Here is a 7,211-nt window from a genome sequence, read left to right on the forward strand (position 1 = left end):
AACAATCAGTAAAACCTTGTCCGAGCATACCATAGGATGCTCGGGGAACATCACTACCGAGCAAATTCACCTGATTTGGAACCATGTTCCAAGGCCATAATCGTTGCATTTCATTCTCACCTAAACATCCACTTATAACAGATAATATTGTACCTTCAATTGCACTAACAATGGCAGTAATCATGATCTCCCCACTAACTTAAAGCTATAAATAGAAGAAGTTAGGGAAGAAGAAGGGGTTCAAAAAAGAGAGAGAAAAAACGGTCATTTAGGAAGAGAGGAGGAATATTACTTTGAGTCTCTGTGCCGAGAACGACCCAAAGTAGGAAATCCTGAAGCCCACTTTATAAATAAATTGTGAGCCCAAGTGAGGTTGAGCCCAACAGTCTCATTTCAGGCGCGCACAACATCCTTTCCTAATTTTCCATATGTAACAACTAAGGCTGTGTTTGGCAACATGTAAAATAATTTTCGAGTGTAAAATATTGTCAATTGAAAATATTTTATAAAAAGGAAAACATTTTCATTTGTTTGGTTGTGTTCTAGGAAATTCGTCAAAAAAGTATTTCCGGTGTTTGGTTCTCCAATGTAAAACATTTTCCAGAGAAAATGTCAAGAAATACCTATAATACAATTGTATTATAAATTTTCAATTAATTGATTGATCAAATCTATGGATCAGTTATAGTTTTCAATTTCTAACATACAAAACCAAATCAGTTGCAACCCAAGAACAAATCATTGTTATTACCTCAATCAAATCATGAAAACAAAACTAAAAAATCACTACACTATAAATGGGAACAACCCCATTAAATCCCATATTTCAAGATCTCAATTAGAGGATGTGGGTCTCGAGGGAAAAGAAATGAGGAAGATGGATCAGTGGTGGAAAAGGGATGGGTTAGTGGAGGTAGGTCAGGGGAGGAAGAGGGATGGGTCGGTGGAGGTGGAGATGGGTTGGTGGAGGAAAATGGATATGTCAGTGGAGGTGGGTTGGGGGAGGTAAAGGGATGGGTCGGGGGAGGAAGAGAGAAGTGCCCAAACTACCTTCACCGGTGGCGGGGCTTGCAGGCACGACGGCAAAGCCGTGGGTCGGTGGCTAGTTATGGGCTTCACCGACGATGCCTCTCTCCTTCCTTTGGCTTGGGCATGGCGTGAATGGTGAGAGTGTGAATGAAAAGAGGATTTTTGTGTGGAGTGGAAATGCTTTGAAGGTAATTTCAAAGTGTAAAACATTTTCCACTTTGAGGGGGGTATTTTACGGTCAACTGAATGTATTTTCAGTTTGACCATAATTTCCTAAGATGCCAAACACCATCAATGATGTAAAACATTTTCCAAAAATCAATTCCTGCCAAATCAAACACAACCTAATTTACAACCAAAACTAGGACTAAACGTGCTCTTTTTTTTTTTTTTTTTTTGAATCTTTTCTCTCAAAGATCTGCTAAAGTGAATCAAATAATACGTCTTCTATGGTATACCCAGGACATGATATCCACTCTGATGAAAATTTTCTATTTCAATTATTTTAATCTTATCATTTTATTTATATCAGTGAGGGAATGATAGATACTAAAATATTTTAAAACGCATGATTATGATCATAATACTTACTTATAATGGTCATACCCTAAAAGTTATAGAAAAATTTTCCTCTATCCAATTATATGATAGCCATTAATATATATATATATATATATATATATATATTGCAAGGATGGTGATGCAGTGCAAACGATCTAGATCATATATATCATGTCCATGTTTCGGGAAAACGTATTTTGCCATCTTGAATGAGATGATCACTCTAACAAAGGAGAAGTAACTATAAGAATACTAATATATTGAACATTTACAGTTAACATATTCCTTTTATAAGACACTTGCAATATAGCAAACAAAGAGGTTGATAAATTATCATGTCCTTATTGATAAATTATCCATATTTCTAAAACATTAAAAAAAGAAAGATTAAAACCATAAATAAACAAGAATTAAAAAAAAAAAACTACAAGGTCAGAAACTTCTCACTAGATAGTATATAGATACAATATATATATGTATATATATAAATATATATAAATATATATATATTAATAATAAACCTCCCGGTTCCCATTACCCCATATACACAACCAAAACTACCCCATGTTCCTATCAATAAAAATTAAATTAAATTAAATAAAAACAACAACAACAACTACCCCATGTTTAGTGGCGAAGTTAAGATTTTTTTCAGGAGTGCCAAGGTAGGTTGATTGCTTAATGATTTGTGGCGGCTGTTATGACTAGAGAAGTTTTGATCTTTGGGGTTATCAGGTTGGGAAGTTTGAGTTGTATTAGTGAAGTTTATTTATATATTTATTTTTACAAAGCCATGTTTTTGACTTTAATGTTGTGATTTGTGCATATTTATTTGGATTTTGTAGTCCTAATTTAATTAGATTTTGGAGTCCTAATTTAATTTGGAATAGAAATCTGACTAACAAGTGATTTGGTTTTTGTTTTTTAGCAAAATTGTTTATGGGCCAAAGAATGGGCAGATGTTTTAAAACTGGATTGTTATATGTACTTTTTTGTCAAAAATTTGGGGGCCAGTAATGAAGTTTCTTCCTAAAATTATTTATTTATTTTAGACTATTATTCTGGGATTTTTTCATAACTTAGGGGGGCTATGCAACACCCCCCCCCCCCCCCCCCCCCGGGAGCTTTGCCTATGCCTATGTTCTATAAAAAAATTAAAAAAAAAAAAAAAAACCCCACGCTCCTATGAAAAAAAAAAAAAACACCATGTAAAAATCAATTGCAACTTTCTAAAAAAAAAAAAAAATTAAATCCCTCAAACTGAAAATCCACAATATTCCTTCAGTTTTTTTTTTTTCATCATATTTCTAATTGGCAATATCTTCGTCTGTACTCTCTATTTAATATATTGAATTCTTTCCAATGGTCCGGAATTTTCTTATCAAAATTGGCAACCTTATGATCAAAGTTTATATACTACTTTCTCAATTGAATTATATTGTGAATTGATAACTTTGTGGCCTACTTTGATACGTGAACTATATGACAAATGTTATAGAAAATTTGGATATGAATAGAAAATTATGACATTAAATCCAAAAAAAAAAAAAAAAAAGACTCATCATGCATGTGATTAGGCTAGTTATTAATTATTTGAGTGCATCAAATTTGAGAAGAAGTTTAATTGAATCCAATTTATTTATATTAACTATATAAAAAGAGCTAATAGGCTAATGAATACTGTTTTTGGTTTATTCAATTGGTGAGCTGCACCTTTTCTTTTCTTTTTTTCTTTTTATTTTTTAGATACACAGTTGGTTTGAGCTTTGTTTTTGTTTTTGTTTTTTTAAGGATCTTTATATGTTTACTGTGTACTTGCAATGTAAGCTTACATTGTAGACATATAAAAAGTAGCAATATTATACACATTTGCAAAAAAAAAAAGGGTAAATATTGTACAAATTTTGCAAATGTTTACAAAAATTGCCAATTGCTGAAAATGTGTTCATGCGTAAAAGACTCAAACTGAAAATTTGCCAATTGTTGCTATGTGTCTACAATATAAATTTACATTGTAAGTACAATGTATTCATAGAGATATTGTGAAAATGTAATGACGCATGTGTCACTTCCTTATAGGTCAAAATAAAATAATAAAATATCATACCGAGATCTAGCATAACTAAAAAGAAAGGTATTTTATTGTGAAAATGTCATGACATTTTGTTGTTATTACAGTATTTTTACAACCACTGAGGTGTAAATTCTTTATAGGTCAAAATAAGATAATAAAATATTAGATTGAAATCCACCATGGCTGAAAATAGAGATTTGTGAAAATGTTGTAGTATTTTGTTGTATTTAGACTTTTTTTTTTTTTTTTTTGGTTAATGCGTAAAGCTATAATAGATTTGCTACATTATTTTTGGTTTGTCCAATTTGCGCCGTTTCACATTATAATAAAATATTAAACAACAAATTGATTGGCACAATATTTCCACAATTGTTGAGGTGTTAATTTCTTATAGGAAGAAATTAAATGATAAAATATCATACTAGAACCAACCATAGCTAAAAATAAAGTTATTGTGAAAAAAGAAGTGTTACATCCACAATATTTTTCACAATACTTTTATAACAAATTATAGGTGGTAAATTATTTTTTGTTCTAATTTAAACTTACTAATGAAACAACTTTTTTGCCCACCAATAACAACTTGCAACAACCTACTACTTATGATTTGTTGTGAAAATGTCTTGGACATGGCATTCGTTTTGTGAAAATGTTAAGACATCTTGTTTTCGTCACAATATTTTCAAAACTGTTGAGCTGTCAATTCTTTATAAGTCAAAAAAAAATATATAAAAATTATAAATGTATTATAAAAATGTTATGTTGTGTTTTTAGAAATTTTTTGATTGTTTAGTTAGTTTTGTTGAGCCAAAATTCACTGTTTCACATACAATTTTCTTGGGTTGACTTTTTTTTTTTTTTTCTTTGTGCACCATTTTTAAGTAAAACCACACAGTTTTACACAGAAAAACCAAAACAAAAATTAGCATAAAACCACTTTTCATCCTTTATGTTTGGGATAGTTTATAATTCCTTCTTAAACTTTAAACTCAAGCAATTTTTTCCTTAATATTTTTGAAAATAGCAAATATGTCATATTGTTATTCTCTCAGCTAAACCCTAATGAAAACTTATGATTCTTAAAATATTTTATTGTGTAATGTCTAAAATACTCCCACTAAATTTTAACATTTCAAAAAATTTCTTCACATGTTTTGAGTTTTAGATAGTAGTAATTCTTGGAAAGTTGGAATGATGATATATGTTGTTTTATTCTTATCTAAAGAACATTGATTTTTTAGGTTTAGATTTTTGAAACTTATAATTTATCTAATGGAAAATTCGATGACACCTGCCTTTTGTTGTCTTTTTTTTTTTTTTTCCTTAGCAAATTTATTGTTGAAAGATGATGATATTCATTATCATTCTTAGAAGTTTTTAGTGAGTGGATATATTAATTTTAGCAAATAAGTACTAAAAAACTATTATAGTAAAATAGATATTTATATGTTAAATAGCTATCATATAACTTTGTGGTTAATCGAAATTCTTATACAAATGAGATTAATTTTTTATAATATAATTCTTAAAATTAATGTCTCTTTTAATTAATGTAAATCTTTATGTACTTTAAAAATTAAATGATTTATATTTTTTTTGTGATATAAATAAAATCTAAAATTGATCTTAATCATTGTTCTCTTTCCACGGCAAGCACGTGCTGCCATAACTAGTTTAAACAATAAAAGTATTGAATGAAAGATTTAATTGAATCCAATTTATTTTTAAAAAATAAAAGTGTTGAATGTAAGTTACATTATTATGAAATCAGTGCTTTGTTGAGTTTGTTCCATCCCCAACTGTGATTCGGCCCATATGATATGATAATTACCCCAAAAAAAAAACGTAAAAACTGTCGAGCTATTTTTTTAACAAAACTTTAGATCTGAAAAATAAAGTACCGTATATTTTTTTAGAAAACTTTATATTTAACAAAACTTTATATCTAAAAGATCAAGTACCGTGTATTTTTTTTTAATCAAATACCGTTTGTGAATTTTTTGAACAAAACCTTCTTTTTTTTTTGATAATTTTTTGAACAAAACTTTATATCATAAAGATAAAGTACCGTGTATTTTTTTAACAAAACTTTATATCAGTAGAATCAAGTACCGTGTATTTTTTTTTTTTTTTTTTTTAACATATCTAGAAGAGAAAATACCGTGTATTTACCTCGCTCCTTATAATTTCCCCTGGAAGCGGAAGTGAGCCAAAGTAAAGCATTAAAATCAAAGAGTTTATTTTTGTATTTTTTTATTTTTTTGAGAGAGACATTAAAATCAAAGAGTTAGAATATTAGCAATAGTCAAAATTTGGTAAAAATGACATAAATCTCATATTTTACATCATCCAATAAGAGATTATCTCATCAAACTTTTACTTAAAATTTAATACATCTTACCACATCTAATAACACCACATCAACATTTTATTTAAAACTTGAAATATGGTGTTTATTGAGATGTTATCCAGCATGATTATATGTATTTATATTTTAGTAATATGATGATATGCCATATTCTTATTGGAGGGTGTAAATTAAAGTCCATAGAATTTACCTCATTCCATGAGATAATTTCCCCAGGAAGTGGAAGTGAGCCAAAGTAAAGCATTATAAAATCAAGAATAATGTTAGAGATGCAAACTACTTTACAATTTTTATTTGCAAATCGTTGATGTGTTAAGTGATTATTGATAAATGAAAAATTAATATTAATGGAGAGCTTAAATAAAAACCAATTAAAGTTTGACCACATCAATATTTTGTAAAAATGTTGTAAAGTAATTTGTCTGTAGCATTACTTTAAAATCAAAGAGGGTAGAAATTTCTTCTTTGAAAGTACTGGCATTTAATATTTATTGATGATTAAAATTCTACAGTTGACTTTCCACTAAGCTGGTTTTTAAAAATAAATAAATAAAGTTTTCCTTGAGCATTTTTGGAGTCCACAATACAATGACATCTAAACTACATTGGATGACTACAATGCACCCTTGGCGTGATAGCCACTCTACAAGTACAAGTACTTATAGGGGGTGGAGGAGGGTAAGGGTTGAGATTCAAGTCTCCTGAAGGAACCTTTATACACATGTACTTGAATTAGGCTTCAAATAGAATTCTATCTCAACTTAAAAAAAAAAAAAACAGTGGAGAACCATGAAGCTAAACCTTTTGTCGCACGAAATAAATTTATTTATTTTTAAGCCTATTGAGTGTTGCCCCAAAAAACTTGCTATTAGAAAACTTAAGACCACTACTCTAAAAGAAGACAAGACAAGCACTAGGGGGGTTAACTTAAGCACTAATAACAGAACCAGTTGTTTTTGTTAACATGTATAATGTTGTGGGCTGTAGGCCTAGTTAGATTACTTGTATAGCACACATTCTTGTACTACACTCTTACTTATACTGTACACATATTTACTTGTATTGCACACATATGCCTCCTATATAAAGGCACTCATGTATATTCTTTGATTACGAAATAAAATACTACAGATTTCAATATTTCTAACATGATATCAAAGCTATTGCTCTGACCTTTTC

Source organism: Quercus lobata, chromosome 9, assembly GCF_001633185.2.
Source record: "Quercus lobata isolate SW786 chromosome 9, ValleyOak3.0 Primary Assembly, whole genome shotgun sequence".
NCBI lineage: Eukaryota > Viridiplantae > Streptophyta > Magnoliopsida > Fagales > Fagaceae > Quercus > Quercus lobata.